Raw genomic sequence first — 20,411 nt, forward strand, 5'->3', positions numbered from 1 at the left:
ACTGAGGTATGTCCCCTCGCAAATTAAGCACCAGGTAGTTTTGAAGTTACCTGACCTCATTAAACCCTTTCCACATCCATATGCCTGGCAAAGAACTCTTGCATGTCAGAAGGTTCCAGGTCACATTCTAGACTTGCATTTTTTGCTGGGTAGCTTTGGGCATCGTCACTCTGTGTTGGTATTGGGCTACCTGTGGTTAGGGATGATGGGAGTTATAGTAGCCCAGCAACTCTGTAGGGCCACAGGTTCCCCACTCATGACACAGTGTGACAATAAGATAACTTTTGTATAAGATAACTTTTGTAAGCCACCATTCATTATTAGGAAAAGAAACGTTTGCACTTGAAAAGGAAAACTCAAAGGGCTCGTTCCTTGTCTGACCAAAAATAATGTGTGTTTTGCCACTCTGTCATGGCACACAAAATCTGTTGCCTGGGCAATACTGGCTCCAGGCTTTGGAGGGGTCTTGGGCAAGACACCCTCAATGGGCCCCCTCCCGCAGTGAGTCCACCTTCTCACCACCATTGTCACCAGCTGCTATTGCTCCCCACTGTCTTTCTTGGCATCTCTACCACTTGCCTGCTTGACAGGCAGAGAGCCAGGGAGCAAGCAGGCAGTGGCATCTCCTTTTCACCACCACTGGTGTCTGGGCCAGAGTATGAGGCAGCTGAACAAGCAGGTTGCAATGGGGAAGAGGAGGAGCAACTCTAGGGCTCTGTTAGGGGGCCCCTGCTGGGAAGTTGGCCCTGTCAGATGCCCAACCATGCCTACCCTTGACGCCGTCTCATGGTGTTACGTTGCTCTTGTGAGCAGATGATTCACATGAGCGTGTACGAACCAGTTGTAAGAGTCAAAGCTGAACTCACTCATATCTTCAAGTGGGTTAATGACGTTGTTGCAATAACCAGCGACAGCTAGACCCTAAGGCTCAAATTTAATTGTCGGCAAATCCATGAACTGCTTTAGCATCTATGCTACAGCAACAGGGAGTCTCTTTGTCTGTTTTAGGGCTGGGTGGAATTCCCAACCCCTTTGTGGAACCATTTATCCCTGGAGCCAGCTCTGCCATGAGGCAGAGTGAAGAAGCCACCTCAAGTGGCAAAGGCTGGGAGGCAGCAGCAAGATGTTGGAGGAGAGAATTGTGTGCTACGTGACCTGCCCTGCACTCCCTAAGCCATCCTGCTGCCTTCAGGTGTGGTGGAGGATGCTGTCCCATCAACAAGATTCAACTGCCAATCCAATCTGCTTTTGTAGATAGAATGAGAGGAGGCACTATCTTTTTCTTCACCTCAGACAATAAAATATGTTAGGAGCCCTGTTCACCCTCCAAGAAGGAGAGGGGGAAAATATCAGTGACTGGGGGTGGGGGGAGGCAAAAGTCTTGGCAGTTTCAGGTGGGGGTGCACTTACTTTTCAATAAGGTAGCTGAGGGTTTTGTTATTTTTTTAACTAAAAAAAGCTAAGAAAAAATCTGGACTGGATACTTCAACCCAGCATTAGTCTGTTTGCAAAAGCACTTCCCCACTCAGTAGCTGAGGTCACACAACATGGCAGCTCATACTTAAGGTTGAGTATGGGTAGGGCGCAGGTTGTCAGTGAACTGTGGGTTGCGGTGTTGTGTGAACCCAGCCATGCTAACAAACCATGGTTTTTTAACCATGAACAACCCACAATTCACAACCCAACAACAAACCATGGATTCTCTTCATGGGTTGTTCGTGGTTAACAAACCATGGTTTGTTAGTGCAACTGGGTTCACACAACACAACAATCCATGGTACAACAACTCACAGTTCAAAAACAACTCACATTCCACCCATATGCAACCCAGAGTATAGGCTGTCATGTTGTGTGACCTCAGTCATTGAGTGGAAAACTGCTTTTGCAAATAGATGAGTGCTGGGCTGAAGTCCTTTTTACAAATAGACTAGTGCTGGGCTCCTATTTGATTTACCAAATAGGAGGAACAATTCTGCCTTGTAAAAGATACTTTTGTCTCTTGGATTTCAGTAGAATGAATATTGCCATTGTATGTAAAAACATTGTTGTCAAGATCAAGGGGAAATCATCCCCTTTTAAGAAGTTGCATTCAAGATCAGTCCTGGATGCCACATTATTTTAATGTAAATGTGTACATGGACAGCAAACAGCTTCAAGGATAGACATGGAATCAATTAAAGTGACCATTTTACAACAATCTTTGCCCCCTGCCCTGTTCAGTTAGCAAAGATAACAATTAGCAGCATCAAGGCCCTGATTTAAATTGTGGGTGGGGGGATTGCTGATTTTTACAAAGATATACATCTTGTCTAGTTTGACCCTTTGGGTCTTGATGAGGATCTGTTGCCATCACCCTAGGAAACCCTGGTTGAAGTCCCGGGCAAAAGAGAGCAGATCTGGCCCAAGGCATTTTGCTTCCTGGGGTGCAGAGCAGCAAATGGTCCACTACCACAAGATAAGATACATAGTACCACAAGTGCCTCTCCCCATCCCTGGCAGTAAAAATACAACAATAATAAATGAAATGGCCAACACTTTGCTGCCCTTTCAGGCCACCCAAAACCAGCTACCTGAGGTGGATGCCTCATTCTGCCTGATGGTAGGGCTGGCCCTGCATGAGAGAATAGAAAAATGGGCCAGCTTCTGCGTTACTCACAGATGTGAAGTTTCATTTTGTAACATTACTTTTTACTGTGAAAAGAGTGTGTTCCCCCCCACACACACTTTTCTGTTGTTTTCTTTGTTCCCTTAATGTGCATAAAATGTATGCCAATGTGGATGTTTACTGATCAATCATTTTTGAATATGAATGATAAATTAACTGTAACTGATTGACAGCTAGCGTTTAGTAAATTAGATTGTGCAAAAGCACAAGACAGCCATGGACGTACTCTTTGTCATAACGAATCTTTCACACAGCCAGTTCACACAGCCACCGCAGACATGATGCTAAACTTGCTGTTGCTTATGTTTCTAAATTGCTAATTAAGGTTGGGGAGGGAGATTGTCACTGGACTGTGGTGGGCTATAAAAGGGTTAACCCACATCCCAATACACTGTTGTTAAAAAGCAAAAGATGCAACAGCAACTGATGCATTTAGCCTTATATCCAGTTTGGCCCTGCCAATCTTCCAGATGCAGCTAGAACTGTGCTCACAATAGTCACATGAACGATTTGTCATGAGTACAATTTCAGCACACACACCACTAGACAACACCTAACAAATTTTGCAGGTAATACACACATGTGCAATAACACATACACTTTTTCCTCCCCAACAAACTTGTGAAGTAGGTTAAACTGAGAGACAGTGATAGGCCTAAGATAAGGTCATCCAATAAACTTTGTGGCTGAGTGGACCCAGCTGTCCCTGGTCTAAATTTCCCTGCTGAGAAGTTCTGCCATTTCAACCATTCTCACTCAGTTTGAGCTTACAAGGTGGCCGAGCAGTGTGTGTCCTGCCTTTCATTGTACAATCATCTCTCTAGCAGTCTGCAGCCTTCCTGGGTGCCCAAGTAATGAGATAACTTCTTCCCTTGGGCTTTCTCCTTCCCATATGAGGAAGCATGGGCAACCTGGGTGGCTGTAGAGCGATGGATAGGTGTGTAATAGAAAGTAAAGAACTCACAGCACCCTTGGCTACCATGTAGTGATAAGGACATCACCAAAGGGAATTCAAAAGAAATTCTATAGTGCCCTGAGAATGAGGCAGAAAAGCAGAAGTTTCTTTCATGGGGGAAGAAAACATGGGAGATTGGCACAATCCTACTCTCAATAGAACTCTTCAGCCATCACACCACATTACATGTTAGCTATAACTTTTCTCTGCCTTCCTCTTCTCTCTGACCAAGTTTGCACAATCATAGAGGGGAAATAACCCACCGTGCCTTATTTTCCCTCTTCGTGCATGCTGGTGACAAGCCACCTAATTAGCATAATTACCCTCACTGGTCGAGGGTTGTTGTGATGCCCCAACCCAACAAGGGTGGATGGTTGCAGTGGTTTACAAACCACCCCGAAACCCTAGAACAAGCCATGGGTTTCAGGGTGGTTTGTAAAGCCAGTCACCCTCCCTGGGTTCGGACATCACAGAAACCCACACCTGGCAAGGCTAATTAGGTGGCTCACAGCTGGCATGCACAGGGAGGGAAAATAAGCCACCATGGCTTATTCTCCCTCCCTGATCATGCAAATTTACCTGTTGTCTTTTTCTTCTTTCTCTGAGGGGTAGCTGTGAGCTATCATAGGATGGGTAGTTGAGTGAAGTGGGGAGAAGGACAGGATTGCTCCCGTATTTTTGTTTAAATAGGCTGATTGTTAAACACCATTTAAAAAGGCCAATAACATTTAAGTAAATAAAAAAGGACAGCTTTCCCCAACCTGGTGCACAACTCCCAGCTGGGAGTTGTAGTCCAACACATCTGTAGGACACTAAGCTGGGAAAGGCTGAAATACGATTATGTACTTAAAAGGTGATGCCTAAAAGCCAAGACACTGGATCGAGAAGCTGGGAATCTGCTATTTCCTTTGTCATTCCCATCCCTGGATGCCACCCAACCCAAGTTCAAACATCCAGAAGGACATCCTGTGTCAATTGATACTCACCTCCCCCACTCCATTTGCATCTGCAAGTGGTGGGCTAGGGAGCAGCTTAAGGGCAGGCAGCAAAATTCTTCCATAAAAGTCCACCAGACAGATGCATTAACTCCTGTAATCCCTTCCCGTGGTTTAGGAGACGCCACCCAGATTTATTAATTAAACCCAGTTATCTGGTGGCTACTGTGAATTAAGCATTTCCTCATAATGGTTGTAATGAGGGCTCATTCATGAGTAAATGTTTCCATTACATTTAAGGCAAGGAGCTTCTTGTGATTCAAGCTTCTCTGCTGGCCAATTGATGCAGAGAAAGAAAAAGAAAACAAGCAAAGACTAGGTACATAAGCTGGTTAGAGAACTGGTGTAGCAAGGGATGTCAGAGAAATCAGCAATGGACTCCGATGAGATCGGATTTCTGTGAATCTGACTTGTAGGTTCTGCAGCAGACCAACTTTTTCCAAATTGGAAATTCTGTGGATTTGTGGACCTTCTTATTTTTTACTTTTCGGGGGGGATTTGTGAAACGCGCATTTGCAGATGAATGAAATTCTCATACAAAAAATCCAATTCTATCAATGAGCAGACAACAAAAGACGCCTGGCAATCTGCAAAACACAGACGGAATGGATTTAACAAAATCCATATATCTCTAGGTGCAGCATTGCTATCAAGCTTTGAATTAGCAAGTCCCTGGTGCGAAAGTCACCACTGCCATGAACTTAATAGGTGGCCCTAGGGAAGCCTCTCTCATGCTCTCAACCTCATGTTCAATATGGCGATAGTAACACTGGCCTACCTTAAATGGCTGTTGTAAGGATCCAAACAAGATTTGACACCCTTTGAATATTTGAAAGCAGGGCATTTAGTATGGTGGCACCCACTATTTAGAATAATCTTCCTCCTGAGATTAGAAATGTGCCAACATTTGTTATTTTTAGGCACATGTTGAAGACATGTCTGTTTACGTAAGCTTTCCCTGTGTAGTTTAGCCTACCGTCTTATGGATGTGTAGATGCAATAAAATCTAGGGCTGTGCACCACTTTGGCCTGAGGCCTGAACCCCAAGTCGAAGTGGGCTGCTTTGGGTCATTTGGTGCCCCTTCCGAGCAGGTTGGGGGCTCAGTGTGCTTCAGCCCCTGACCTAGCCCCTCTCGGTGCCACCAGGTCCTTCCCTGAGCCACCTTCTCCTCACTGCCGCTGCACTGCTGCCACGCCACCACCATGCAGCCGCCGCTGCTCCACCCTGCCACCTCCTGAGGCCTGGACGCACGGTGACTCTTCTTCCAGGGAGTTGCCATTTTAAAAATGAGTACCTTGAGTACCATACAAATGAAATAAAGTAGACCTAAAATATCATTCCAAAACTAGACAATGACAGATGCTGGAAAAACACTTTAAAATTCTGGGGAATGCTGGGAGTTGTAGGACTTTTTCCATCTACACATGCATAGGATTGCACCCTTAGTTACAAAAGCTGATAAATTCACTTGAGGTCCACAGAAGGAAAGTTCCCCATCCTCTTGTCACCCTGAAACTACCTGCACCTCGTAAAAAGCTCCTCCAGAGAGTCAGGGGACCCTCCTGAGGACTGGCGTCTCCAGGTCACTGGAGACTTATAGCAAAAGTCCTCCCAATTTTGAGCCATTTTGTCCTCCCCCTGCAACACCATCCCCCATGCCTCATCTCAATTGTTCAGAAGGGCCCCCTGACCTTCCAAAGAGACTTTTTAGTGGGGTGCAAGTGGTTGTAGTGGTAAGAGAGGATGGGAAACACATCTTCTAATAGCTTATTATGTTGACTTATCTTAGGATCCAAACTCATGTCATCAAACAGAGCTTTATTTATTTATGTATTTATTTAATCTTTCACCGGCCTTTCAGGGCACACTGGCCTAACCAAGTGCCTCAAAAGTTTATACACACATGAAAATATAAGCATCTCAGAGGTCTTTTCAGTGGTCAGCTGATGGGAATTGTTGATCTTATCTTGATCTTCACCATGGCTGTGCCCGGGAAGACCAGGAGCAGGGAAATGACAGCAATAACAATTCTTCACCTCGCTTCCCTGATGGGCCAACTTCTGCAATGGTTCCTGGCTTCTGGCAGTTATTCTGGCCACCCACACTGAGTCCAGATTCAATGGCCCAAACCAGAAGCTCTAGGCTCTTTGTGGAGGTTTTCTCAGTGGCTGGCTAATGGTTCTGTTGTTCCATCAGCAGAACATCTGCTGATGGCTCTGCTGGTTCACCACAACAACCATTGGGAAACTCAGGGGGATGACAGCAAAATAAACAATCCTTTCCCTCCTTCTGCTACTAGAACCCCTTGGTAGCCAGGTGATGTTCTTTGGCCGCTGATGTAATGGTTGCTGCCAAGTGACTGCTGGAGGAGCCTGGTGATTATAAGTTCTTAGCAGATCTGATGGTGGCCCTGCTTCCTTTGACTCCCTCTGCTGCAGCCTGACCCTTTACATGCACATTTATTTATTTATTTATTTATTGCATTTATATCCCGCCTTTTTTCCTCTTGCAAGGAACCCAAGGCGGCTTACATTATCCTCCTCCTCTCCATTTTATCCTCACAACAACCACCCTGTGAGGTGGGTTGGGCTGAGAGTCTGTGACTGGCTCAAAGTCACCCAGTGAGCTTCCATGGCTGAGTGGGGACTAGAACCCGGATCTCCGGGCTCCCAGTCCAGCACTCTCGCCACTACGCCACACTGGCTCTCACATGACAATCCGACTGTATGGGCTCTTCAAATAATTGACGTACTGAGAATGTGGACATCATTTCTTTTGTAACTTCAGTTTCTTCTGTCCTTCATGATTACAGAGAGAAAGAATTGGAATGAGAAGCTCAAAGACAAGGAGGCAAGTAGAAAGATACCTGAAATTGAGGCTCTCTTATACAATTTCATACATCCAGGTGGGAAAAATTACCCTCTTGATGCTAGGCCCAATAGTTTCCCTTGGTTAATGGCCTTTTCCCACCCATCCCGTGTTAGCCCTGTGGCTTAAACTTGGCACCATGCTGCAAAGAACACCCACTGATGTCCAACAGCCATATTTGTTGTCCTGGTACAGAGGAAATCCTAGATTCAATCCCAACTGGGAAAAAGTCCTGCCAGAAGCCCTGTATAGCTGCTTCCAGTCAGCATAGACAATACTGACCGAGATGTACCAATAGTCTGACATGGTATAAAGCAGATTCCTCTATTCACATGCATTGTAACCTCTTTTTCTGGATTTCTACACCCATGCTTCATTTCTGTGGAAGTCAGTAGTGGTTCCAGCTGGGCTCAAGTAGGAATGGGTGAACGAGCGATTGTCAAGATTGCTAGGATTCCCTGAACATTGTCTTGCCTCTCATCTCATGCCTGATTCCAGTCTGCATTTGCGGTCGCTGCTTGGAGGAGAAACTTGCATAAATTGAGCAGCAATGGATGGGGGGATTTGTGCAACTTCTCCCAAATTTGTGCAAAGTTCCTCCATAGACTAAAGTGGAGCTTATTCAGTCTATGGAGAAAAGTTGCACAATTAGGAAATTGTTGTTCAGTCGTTCAGTCGTGTCCGACTCTTCGTGACCCCATGGACCATAGCACGCCAGGCCTTCCTGTCCTGCGTTCTCTCCCGGAGCGTGCTCAAGTTCATATTCATTGCATCCGTGATGCTATCTAGCCATCTCATCCTCTGCCGTCCCCTTCTCCTTTTGCCTTCAGTCTTTCCCAGCATCAGGGTCTTTTCCAGGGAGTTTTCTCTTCGCATTAGGTGGCCAAAATATTGGAGCTTCAGCTTCATTATCTGTCCTTCCAATGAGCACTCAGGGTTGATTTCCTTTAGGATTCACTGATTTGACCTCCTTGCAGTCCAGGGGACTCGTAAGAGTCTTCTCCAGCACCACAGTTCGAAAGCATCAATTCTTCGGCGCTCAGCCTTCCTTATAGTCCAGCTCTCACAGCCATACATTACTAATGGGAAAACCATAGCTTTGATTAGACGGACCTTTGTCGGCAAGGTGATGTCTCTGCTTCTTACTATGCTGTCTAGGTTGGCCATAGCTTTCCTCCCCAGGAGCAAGCGTCTTTTAATTTCAGGGCTACAGTCACCGTCTGCGGTGATCTTGGAGCCCAAGAAAGTAAAATCTGTCACTGCTTCCATTTCTTCCCCTTCTATATGCCAGGAAGTCATGGGGCCAGATGCCATGATCTTCGTTTTTTTAATGTTGAGTTTCAAACCAGCTTTTGCACTCTCCTCTTTCACCCTCAACAAGAGGCTCTTGAGATCCTCTTCGCTTTCTGCCATTAGGGTGGTATCGTCTGCATATCGGAGGTTGTTGATAATTCTCCCAGCAATCTTAATTCCGACCTCTGATTCATCCAACCCGGCATTTCTCATGATGTACTCTGCATATAAGTTAAATAAGCAGGGTGACAATATGCAGCCTTGTCGTACTCCTTTCCCAATTTTGAACCAATCGGTTGTTCCATGTGTGGTTCTTACTGTTGCTTCTTGACCCTCGTACAGGTTTCTCAGGAGACAGGTAAGGTGGTCTGGTACTCCCATCACTTTAAGAATTTGCCACAGTTTGTTGTGATCCACACAATCAAAGGCTTTAGCATAGTCAATGAAGCAGAAATAGACGTTTTTCTGGAATTCTCTTGCTTTCTCCATGATGCAGCGAATGTTGGCGATTTGATCTCTAGTTCCTCTGCCTCTTCTAAACCCAGCTTGTACTTCCGGTAGTTCTCGGTTCGCAAATCAAACTGGGAATTGGGAATGAGACAAGTTCAAGTATGTGTTCGACAATTTATGAATATTGGGGGGAGAACATGCGCTCGCACTCACATTCGGAGCTTCGAACGGAGCATGTTCACATGTTTTCTGGGCAAAAACAAAATTCTCATATATCCCTATGCTCATTGCTCAAGCTTCTGAAGATAAGGGTAGAGTCATAGCTCCCTCTGCTGGTTTGATGTTCGAACAGCAACACTATTTCTTGAAGGATCTTGTGTTCGTAACCATCATCTGGGGAGAGAAAAAGAGTAACTGTTTTCAGCTTCACTTTGTGTCCAGGCAAGATTAGACTGAGTCACTATGTACCCTGAGTCACTGTAGCACTACCACTCTGCCGCAGATTTATCTAATTGACTGTTCCCTATAAATACTGTTCACTATAAATGCACACAAAAGGGCATGATTCATCAGCATGCTCTCTCTCTCTCTCTCTCTCTATATATATATATATAGGATCAGCTAGCACTCATTGGGAACATATTGTTATTTATACTGCAATTCTCTGAGTGGTGAATTCTGCATTTTTAATAGTTGCACAGGAGAGGGAATTTCAGGATCATGTACAACTTCTGGTGCAGGAGCCAGGAAACGCGGTACCTGCAGAAATTCTGTCTTCTCCACAGCTATTAAAGGCACAGACGTCTGTTTGCCTTTCTGTTGAAGGCAGTGCTAGCAACCTCCTAGGAATGCTGAGCCAGGTGGTCTAAGGATGGCACTGCTGATCCTCTTCTGTACACCCAAGGTTTTCCTGTTCCTGGATTCTAAGGCCTTTAGAATATAACTTCCTTCAGCTCCTCTTGAAGGTCAGTCCCAAAGAGTCAGGGCCAGAGATTGAATCAGCCAAGAAGACTTCATTCTCTCAACATTTTTGACATCACGGTTTGTCATGCTCTTTAATTGATAGCTTTACTTACGTAGAAAGGTCTTGTAGAACCTTAAAGACTAACACATTTATTTTGGCATAGGTTTTCATGGACACTGTCCTCTTGATCAGATGCATGAAGTGTTAACTTCAAATTTGCACATTTATATATACATGCTGAGGGCAGGGGGCTGAAGTAAACTGTGTTGTCAGAGGGAATTGAAATGCAAAAAGGACAGAGGGTGACCTAAAATGTGCCATTCACAAAATGTTGTTGGGTGATAACACAGACATCACTGCAACAGTGAGCTGATTAGCAGATGTACTGTGGTTTTTAAAAATCTTTTGTCCTTATTCAAACCACAGGAAATAGAGTTGAATCTCTTGAGGTACTTCAGCAATTTCTTGCTATCTGTCTTTGACATTCCTTTGTTCAAGAATGGCCACCCTAAGGTCATTGACAGAGCGGGCTGGTTTGCTTCTTTAACCCACAATGAGCCATGGCACATGCTGGATGCATTCAGCTGCCATTTTGAATAAGCAACTCCTGAGCAGAGCAATTGTCGATTGCACCGTACCATGGGAACCCGGCCATCGAAGGTTATTTGAGGGTGAGAAACAATCCTCACATAACCATACTACTAATCAAGGGTTATACAAGGGTTGTTTAACCCCCAAATAACTCCCAATGGCCGGGTTTGCATGATATGGTGCAGCACTTGATTGCCCTGATGAGGGGCTGCATATTGAAAACAGTGGCCATGCACACCCAGAACACGCCGTGGCTCATCGTGGCTTAAATAACTCACAGTGGCCGGGCCACGTTGTGCAAACCAGCTCAGTGCCTGGGAGGTTGAAGCAAGACTCTTTATTGTTTTCTATAACAACTAACACAGCTATCCCTTTGGAATTTTTTACTTATGTAGTGCATTTATCCACTGCCTTTCTGTCAAGTCATTCAAGGAAGTTTACAATTTAAAAAATAAAAAGATACCAAAGAGCAGAATTCTCTCAGGGTCTTGGTGTTCTGTTCAGGCTCTGATGGTATAAGCTCTCTGGCTGAGGCTTCTCCTCTCTCTCTTCTCCTCTCTGAGGCTTTCTCGTCCCTTGACGCACACAGGTCTTTAAATAGCCCATGCGACTGGCAGGGAGCAATCACATCCAGCCAATGCTGGTCTTTTCAGGAGCTGGTAGGATGAGCTCCTTGACCTGGGAGAATAAGCAATCTCTCACAGACACGGGGAGAAAATGTTTCCCAGGGTAGAAACGGACCACCAGGTGGCAGTGTATCAGTGGAAGAGGTTTTAGAGCAAGCCAGGAAGGTTTTTGAGAGACTGTAATGACAAAAATATTTTTTGTCAGAGACCACTGAAGATCCACTTCTGAACTGTGAAAATCAAAATATCCTCCTGACTGTAAAGATGAGGACTAGCTACTTGACCTATGACAGATTCAGCTGTAAAGCTTCATCATGACAGCTGGTGCAATGTAGTGGTTAGACTGTGTCGGATTCAGACTAGGTTTAAATTCCCATTCAGTCATGAAACTTGCTGGGTGAGCTTGGGCCAATCACAATCACTATGGGGGGTGGGGGGGGGAATCATGTAACCTCCTTGGATGAAAGGTGAGATATAAATGTAATAAAAAAATAAATTCTGATGCTCTGCTCATTTTCCACCCCCCTGGCCCAGTTTGCACAACAACTTTGTGGCCTAGTTGCTAATGCAAAACTGCTTCTTCGTGTCAGATCCCACGTCACACTGATAATATGTACCAGTGAAGCTCCCATTTATTTATTTAAAATATTTCTAGGCCTCCTTTCAGGACAGAAGTCCTCCCAAGGCAGCTTAAGACATTAGAGGTCATATAATAAAAAACCCAGATACAATAATGAGGCTGCAAACATTAATAAAAAAGACACCAGCAATAAAACATACTAAAAACCTAAAGCATAATTGCAGCTACTGAGCAGAATGGTCCAGTAAAACATACTCAGAAGGAAGTGAGAAGTTGCCTTTTTGCTGATCTTAAAGTGGGTTGCACTATGGTTCTTCTCTCATCCCAGTGCCTTACCTCCACCAGAGATACTGGCATGGGAGATACCCACATGATCCATCCAATCTCCATAATCAGGACTTTTACCCAGGGCTGATGTGATGTGGGAGCTAACCACACAGAGAAGCACTTTGGTGGCAGCAACCGCACCAGAAAAGCTGCTCTATAAACTGGATCCCTGCTTACTTCTATTTCATTATAGAAATGATGGGCTTAGTTTCCAAACTGAAAATTGCCTAGGGCAGGGGTGGCATCTGTGACCCTTCAGATCTTGTTGGACTACAGTTTCCATCAACCCTGACTATTTGTCATGCTGGCTGGGGCTGATGGGAGTTGAAGTCCAACAACATCTGAAGTTCCCTGCCCCTGGCCTAGGGCTCAACCCCACCAGAAACTCACACTCCCTGCTCTCGGAGCCTTTCTCTTAACTACAGATATATTTGGGCAGGCTCCTTAGGGATGAGGGGAAAACATTTTTGCACATCCTCAGAGGCACCCTCATCTGCATTATTACATCATGCATTCCAGAACTGATCATGTTTCTGGCACTGGAAACTCAGTCTTGAGGAGCCTCGACTAAAATGAAGTCTTGGGAATTTCTTAAGTCAGGAGTGGGCAACCTGTGGCCCTCCAGATGTTCCTGGACTCCAATTCCCATCAACCTCAGGCAGCATGGCCAATGGTCAGGGATGGTGGGCATTGTAGTCCAACAACATCTGGAGGGGCACAGGTTTCCCCACTTCTGACTTAAGCCCTAGTGGAAGGGTCTTCGCTCAGTTGTACAGCACATGCAATGCAGAACAGGGCCCTATGTTCATTCTCGGGCATATTCATGTAGAAGGCTTGGGCAGTAGGAGATAACGAATAGCCAGAGAGATGATACCAATCACAGCATACCTTCCTGGGCTTGATGGACATTTGGTTTGACTCAGTCTAAGGCAGCTTTGTGTATTCATTTTTATTTTCGACATTTCTAAATAATCACGATATCTTCAGCTGGCATGCCCAAAGCAGTAACATACAAAAGCCATAAGAGAAAACCATTAAATAAAAAATGAAAATAGCCACACACAAAACTCAGCAACCAAGCATTCACAGAACAATCAAGAACAGCAGAAAAAGCAGAGCAAGGGCTAACTCCTCAAATCACAAGAAAACACAGTTGTCTACACCTGGGTTCTTCAGGAAAGCTGGAAGAGAGAGCAAGTGAAACAAAGAGCCTGTGGGAGGATGTGCCAAAACTTAGGGGCAACCACCAAAAGGACCCTGCTTCTTGTAGGAGCCAATCCAGTTTCCAGATAAGTAGGAATTCAAGGCAGGGATCCCCAGCAGATCTTAAACTTGGGAGGTAGAGTCATATAGGACAAGGCAGTTCCTGAGTCTGGGATCATTTACGGTTTTATCAGACAAGGCTAGTGTTACACTTTTCTTTGGGGTCTCTAAAGGGACTCACAGCAAAAGCTTTGTACAGGGATAATTAACATATATCATTTTAATTTCTTAATTAAAAACAATAATAATGCACATGTAATAATTGTGCATGCATAACAATTCACTTATTACTAAAACAAGAAAACAAAGCATAGCCCTCCCAAAGTTTTGTCTTTCAGCTTGAGTTCACACTGAAGCTTTCTGCTGGTTGAAGAAAGAAAACAGTCTCTACTCAGTTCACTCTAGCTCTGCAGCAATCTTCTCAAAATGGACCAGGATCCAGCAACACAGGAACAACTTTGTAAACAGCCCTGTCTCAAGGATTCAGGGAGAAAGCAAGCTTCTTCCACACTGCAATTTTGGTAACTGCCTAAAATGGTGGCCACTCCCTACCTCACTCTTTTACTGAGCATGTGCAGGAATATTCCCACTTAGAATTCTTAAGGAAAAATTTACCAGTGAGTTATAGTAGCATCTTAAATTTGGCCCACAAACATATTGGCGGGATTTATTTATTTATTTATTGTATTCATATCCTGCCTTTTTTCCTCTTGCAAGGAACCCAAGATGGTTTACATTATCCTCCTGCTCTCCATTTTATCCTCACAACAACAACCCTGTGAGGTAGGCTGGGCTGAGAGTCTGTGACAGGCCCAAAGTCACCCAGTGAGCTTCCATGGCCGAGTGGGGACTAAAACCCGGATCTCCCAGCTCCCAGTCCAACACTCTCACCACTGCACCACCCTGGCACTGGGATTGATGATGATTCGGCACTGGTTTAGCAAGGGAAGTTGACTGAGATGCCCTTGGACATCAGAACAAAATGCTTTGCTATTATGTGGTTACAGAGATGGACAGTTCTGATTTATTTATTTTTAAAAATTATTTAATATCCTCAACAGTGACTCCCTTGAGACTACTAGCAAGCCAGGGTCTCCAGCTCAGCCACACGGTTAACAGTTATACGTATAAAGTGACATGTAAACAAACCCTTAAATCAGGGGTGCAGAACCTCTTTTGGCCCTACGACAGAATTCCATTTCGCAGAAGCTCTCGGGGCCGCACTCCAGGGGTGGGAGGGGCCAAAGGCAAAAGGCGTGGAGCCGAAATACCCCAAACTACCAGCATATTTAAGGGGCCGTGGTGGCTTAGTGGTTAAGACGCTGAACTGCAGACTGGAAGGTCGGCAGGACGGCAGTTCGAGACGCGAGTGCCGCGTGACAGAGTGAGCTCCCGTCTTCAGTCCCAGCTCCTGCCAACCTAGCAGTTCGAAAACAAGACATTGCAAGTAGATAAATAGGTGCCGCCTCGGCGGGAAAGGTAACAGCATTCCGTGCACCTCGGTGTTCAGTCATGCCGGCCACATGACCACGGAAGCGTCTTCGGACAGCGCTGGCTCTTCGGCTTAGAAACGGGGATGAGCACCACACCCTAGAGTCGGACACGACTGGTTGGGGACACCTTTACCTTTTTACCAGCATATTTAAGTGTAAAACTCCTACTGCCAGTAATAAAGCCTTAGGAGAGGGATTTCAACCTTTTAGAGTGTGGAAAAAACAGCACAAAAACCAGGAAACCACTAAACGATTGCTGTTTGGGGGAACAGGGTAGGGCCAGGGAAAAGGCCCTTGGGGGAACCCATTGTTCTGAGTAGGGCTTACTGCCTAGGTTTGTATGGTATTATAGCTTTAAGCCCTTTTCTTCCGTCCAGCAGCTTTCATAAACACACAGGCCTTTGTTATGCCGGTCACCCGGAGGAGGAAGTGGCCAAGCTGAGTGCCACAAAGGAGCAGGATGTTTTCTTTTCCCCCATCCAATATACAGATGCTCAGATCAGTCTGTGGTGCCCAGAAGCACATCTGAGACCATTTATAGCAGCATCTGGAAGCTGTTGGACAGTGCTAGGGGAAACCACAATTATTTAATCAGGCCGTGTCCATCTCTGTTGGCCTTTGCCACTGGAAATTTGTCATCATTCATTTGGTCTGCACAGCACAGAATCCAGGACCACCTCTGCACATTGACCAGTCAAGTGTGAACAGTCATCTCTAACCAGTGATCAGGTAGCACAGGAATATGTGGATATGGCCATGGTTGTGTGAATGCTTCGGTTCTGCAGGAGTGCAGGGAAAGCGCATAGTGTTTATTGGGCACAACATTCAGCTTCCTGTGCACTTCAGCTTTCAGTTTTTCTCTTTTTTTAACATCAAGTTTCTAGGCCTCATGACCCAGTAAAGACATAGAATCATAGAATAGTAGGGTTGGAAGGGGCCTACAAGGCCATCGAGTCCAACCCCCAAATAAATGTTCCTCTCCACAGAAATCTTTAGTAAAAGGCGAAAGATTTATGCAATCTGAAGAGCCATGAATCATAAGAAGAACATAAGAAGAGCCATGCTGAATCAGACCATAGGCCTATCTAGTCCAGCATCCATTTCAAATCGTGGCCAGCCAGCTGCCTGTGGGAAGTCCACAAGCAAGACACGAATACAATGGCACGCCCCTGCTGGTGTTCCTCATCAACTGGTATACAGAGACATTTTGCCTCCAATACGGGAGGTTCTTCAAGCAAAACTGAAGAACGTCCAAATTGCCCAATGGAATAAAGAGACGAGCTCTCAAGATGTTTGAAAAAATATATGTAGTTTTATTCCCTAAGTGTTTTGGCTCTGAATAATATGTATGGGCCTTCTTCAGGGGACAATATTTCTAAATATGCCTTCAGAGATCTCTTTAAAAGATAGTCTCCTTGGAGGAAAGGCAGGATATACCTGCTCACAACAATAACAGCAGTTTTTGTGCAGTTGTGTCCACCAGCAATCCAGGACTAACCCTGATGCTGCATGAATTGCAAGGGCTGGAAGTCTCAACAGCTACAGGAGAATGTCAGGCATGATAGAATAAGAAAAAAAAGCGGGGGGGATGCTCCTTTAAGAAATTTGGAGGGGGAGAGAAAGAGAGATTCTGAGGTGAAAGTGATACTGACAGCATCAGGAAAAGCAGTGCAGAGATCCGTGCAGGAAAGAGCATTCCCAATGATGCTCCAAAGTTAACAAACAACCAGATGGCTGAGCATCCCTGAGAGATGCTATTCTGAAAGGAAGCAGAAAAAAGAGTCCAGGGGTCAGTTCAGCATAAACAGCCATTCCCAGTGGAAGACTAAGGGAAAAGGCAGATTATGAGCAGTCTTCATGGGTTCACACAGCTTGTGGCACTAAAACTGGAGTCTGAAGACCCAGTGGCATCTTAATCTCTGGTGTGTTGCCGCACAGCTTTCCTTGCCCCATGCTTTCCCTTAATCCATTTCCCACCATTCATTTTCTTTGTGTGTAGGTCTGTGAGGTCACTTCTGCCACCATCCATGCCTGATTTTCCCCCCTTTCCTCTCCATAAGTGTTTATTTATTTAAAAAGGTTGCAAGCATCTGCAGTATTGCATAACATCTAAGTTATTTGACAGTTCCTTACAAAGATTCTAGTCCCTTGTTGTTGTTTATTCGGTCAGTTGCTTCCGACTCTTCGTGACTTCATGGACCAGCCCACGCCAGAGCTTCCTGTCGGCCATCGCCACCCCCAGCTCCCCCAAGGTCGAGTCCGTCACCTCCAGAATATCATCCATCCATCTTGCCCTTGGTCAGCCCCTCTTCCTTTTGCCTTCCACTTTCCCTAGCATCAGCATCTTCTCCAGGGTATCCTGTCTCCTCATTAGGTGGCCAAAGTACTTCAGTTTTGCCTTTCATATCATTCCCTCAAGTGAGCAGTCTGGCTTGATTTCCTGGAGTATGGACTGGTTTGATCTTCTTGCAGTCCAAGGCACTCTCAGAATTTTCCTCCAGCACCAAAAGCCCCATGAAATAATAGTCACACAAGGAGCTTACTTGCCACAAAACAAACCCCAGGAAGGGCCAAATGGGATGTGATCCATGTGTTTAAACAGGAAACTGCCCCAATCAAGTAGAAAGAAGGGAGGTCTGATTTTACGGGGAAAGGACACACATGTAAGGAAAGTGGAACCCTCCCAAGGTCATGGCTTATACCTCGCAGTTGTTTTACTCCCTAAGTGCTTTCCCCCTTAGCTGAGTTCCAATACTAGAAATGCTTGGCTAGGCAAAAAGCATGTAAAGACATCCTTGTAGAATGACAGGGCAGGGAGGACCGAGTGACTCACCTTTGCTGACAGAATCAGGTCCCCTGTGATTTAATTGTGCCCCTTCAAACATGAAATGTAGCACAGACAGATGACACCCATAGTGGGATGCACTTCCAGTGTGTGCCCACTGTTCCTGATGCAGCCAGTGATACACATGCAAATGCCAATGTGATCTACACGGTGATGATCTCAGCTCAGGGGTGGAGAATCTTTTATCAAGCGCCACATTCCCTCAGAGGTAATCTGTCAGGATCACATCCTTGGCAGTGGGTAGGGCCCAAGCCAGTGGTGGGTGTGGCCAGAGGCAACAATGGGCAGGGCCACCCCTTCTCTCTTTCTCTCTCTCTCTTTCCCTCCCTCCCTCCCTCTCCCTCTCCTTCTCTCCTGCCACCCCTTTTCTCTCTCTCTTCTCCCACCCCTTTCTCTTTCTCTCTTTTTCAGCCACCTGCTTACTTGCTGTCTCTCTCTCTCTCTCCTGCCTTTTCTCTTTCTCTCTCCCCCCTTCCTCCCTCCCTCCCTAGCAGACTGCCAGGGGAAGTCATTCTCGCCAGAGGTCTGAACTGATCACTTGCTTTAGAAATTAGGCCGAGGGCTGCATGAATTAGGCCGAGGGCTGCATGAAATTAGGCAGAAGACTGCCCACACCCGCCCTAGCTGGATTGAGGTGTCAATTTGCATCTGTCACCTCTGCACTAGTGCAGATGCAGATGCTGACTCACGGCACAGTAACCTGAGTCATTCTCCCCTCACTGCAAGGACGTTACCTTTTCAGATGTGGGGGGCTGGCCGGGAAGAGGATACAAGGAGATCAGAGAAGAGCATTGCAACAATGCAGCTAATTAGCAGGCTGTTCCATGTCCTTATTTGCCTCAAGAGCTGTAACCAGGGAAATGGAAGTAGGCCCTTTGGTAGTCTCATAAAGCAGGAGCGATTCTTCCCTCTGCTCCTGACACTCATTTGCACTCTCTCCCTCTCTCTGCCTCTCATTCAAGGCTCCCTTTTGTGGCTCAGGGCTGTAGGCGTTATGTGGCGAATATGGATTCTTTTAACCTATTCAAGTAGAATCCTCAACAGACAAGTTCACACCACAGGCAAGAGAGATGAGAAAGTTCCTTTCATTCACCAGCTAACCATGCAGAAGTGGATTTTTGTCCCACAAGGCTGCCAGTAGCAGTGATGCCAAAAACAGGATTATCTGGTGCCTCAGTTCAACCGGCAAGAAAATAAAGTAACATGAAATAAAAATAAAATAAAATCCACATAGCACTGTTTGTTTTTCTCTGACATATTATTCTGTACTACAATTTTGTTTTTTTAATCTGCTCAAAGGCTTAATGTCCTCAGTTAAAATTTAAGTGGGAGGCAAGACCGTGTAACTAGAAATGAGAGATTTTGCTTTCAAAACCACAAAGAGTTGGGAAATACAAAAAGTTACACTTCTCACAGCAATGTTAACTGACCCACAGAAACTGATTCCTGGGCTACTCCAAAGTATCAGGAGTTATAAATAAGAAAACATCTGTAGTTCTTATGGATTATAGCTTGTGTGATATATAAAAACCAGATGGTGGTTCCTCTACACTTTGAAAACAGATAATCCAAATTCAGAACAGACACTGCAACGTGTGCATCGTTCTATGCACAGAATATACAGCAGTCAGAATTGAAACTATTATAGCAAGATAAGCAAGCTGAATAAGGTTTCAATTAAATATGTATGTGCACAAATGTAGAGAAATGCGATCGTCTAAAATTTGTTCTGAAAGACTCTTGCTCTAAAATCATCCATGCAAAGTGACCCCATTTTTTATTTTTATTATCTATTTATATGTGCCATTATCGCTACTATGTGTTTATTTCATTTTTATACCACCCAATAGCCAAAGCTGTCTGGATGGTTCACAAAAAGTAAAACCACAAAACTGTAACAGAAAATACAATATAAAATATAATAGATTAAGGGAGCAATCCTATGGCTGCTAGTCAGCGGCTAGATGGCCATAGAATATCTGGTTTTCCAGGTAATGACCCTGGAGCCCTGACTCCGAGGTCAGTTCCCGGAGAACCAACCTTCCCCACTTTCCACGCTGCCTCACAGGCAGCACGGAACAGCCCTAAGCTCCATGCTCCAAAGAGGAGCATGGAGCGGCCAAAACAGGGCATTCTGAGGGGTGTTCTGGGATGGGGAAGGCAGAAATGCCGGTACAACACATCCTATGTGTCATCCAGCAGCCTCCTCCCCCACTCTGCCTTCCTGTGGCTAGACAGCTGAAATCAGTTGTCTAGCTGCAAATGCAGGGTAGGAGAAGTGCAAAGGGAACAATCCCCTCCGTGCTTCTCCTGCCCTGCATTGGATAGGTGGTCGCCTCTGAGTTTGGAGGCAGCCACCTATCCCCATACGATTGTGCCCTAAAACTACAGAATAAAAATACAACCAGAGTAAAACATACCAGCAGTGCAGATATTTAAAATGCAATATCAGATTTAAGACAGCAGAACTAAAAAAACTGGAATGATAAAAACGT

At 45.3% G+C, this 20,411-nt stretch overlaps 1 pseudogene; it reads right to left on the bottom strand.

The window, feature by feature from the left end:
* Nucleotides 1-16,047: 16,047 nt before the first annotated feature.
* LOC146340507 (U5 spliceosomal RNA) lies at nucleotides 16,048-16,099 on the bottom strand (annotated as a pseudogene).
* Nucleotides 16,100-20,411: the final 4,312 nt, after the last annotated feature.

The sequence above is a fragment of the Heloderma suspectum genome, chromosome 6 (assembly GCF_057233095.1).
Source record: "Heloderma suspectum isolate Gila_16-S chromosome 6, 16-S_ref, whole genome shotgun sequence".
NCBI lineage: Eukaryota > Metazoa > Chordata > Lepidosauria > Squamata > Helodermatidae > Heloderma > Heloderma suspectum.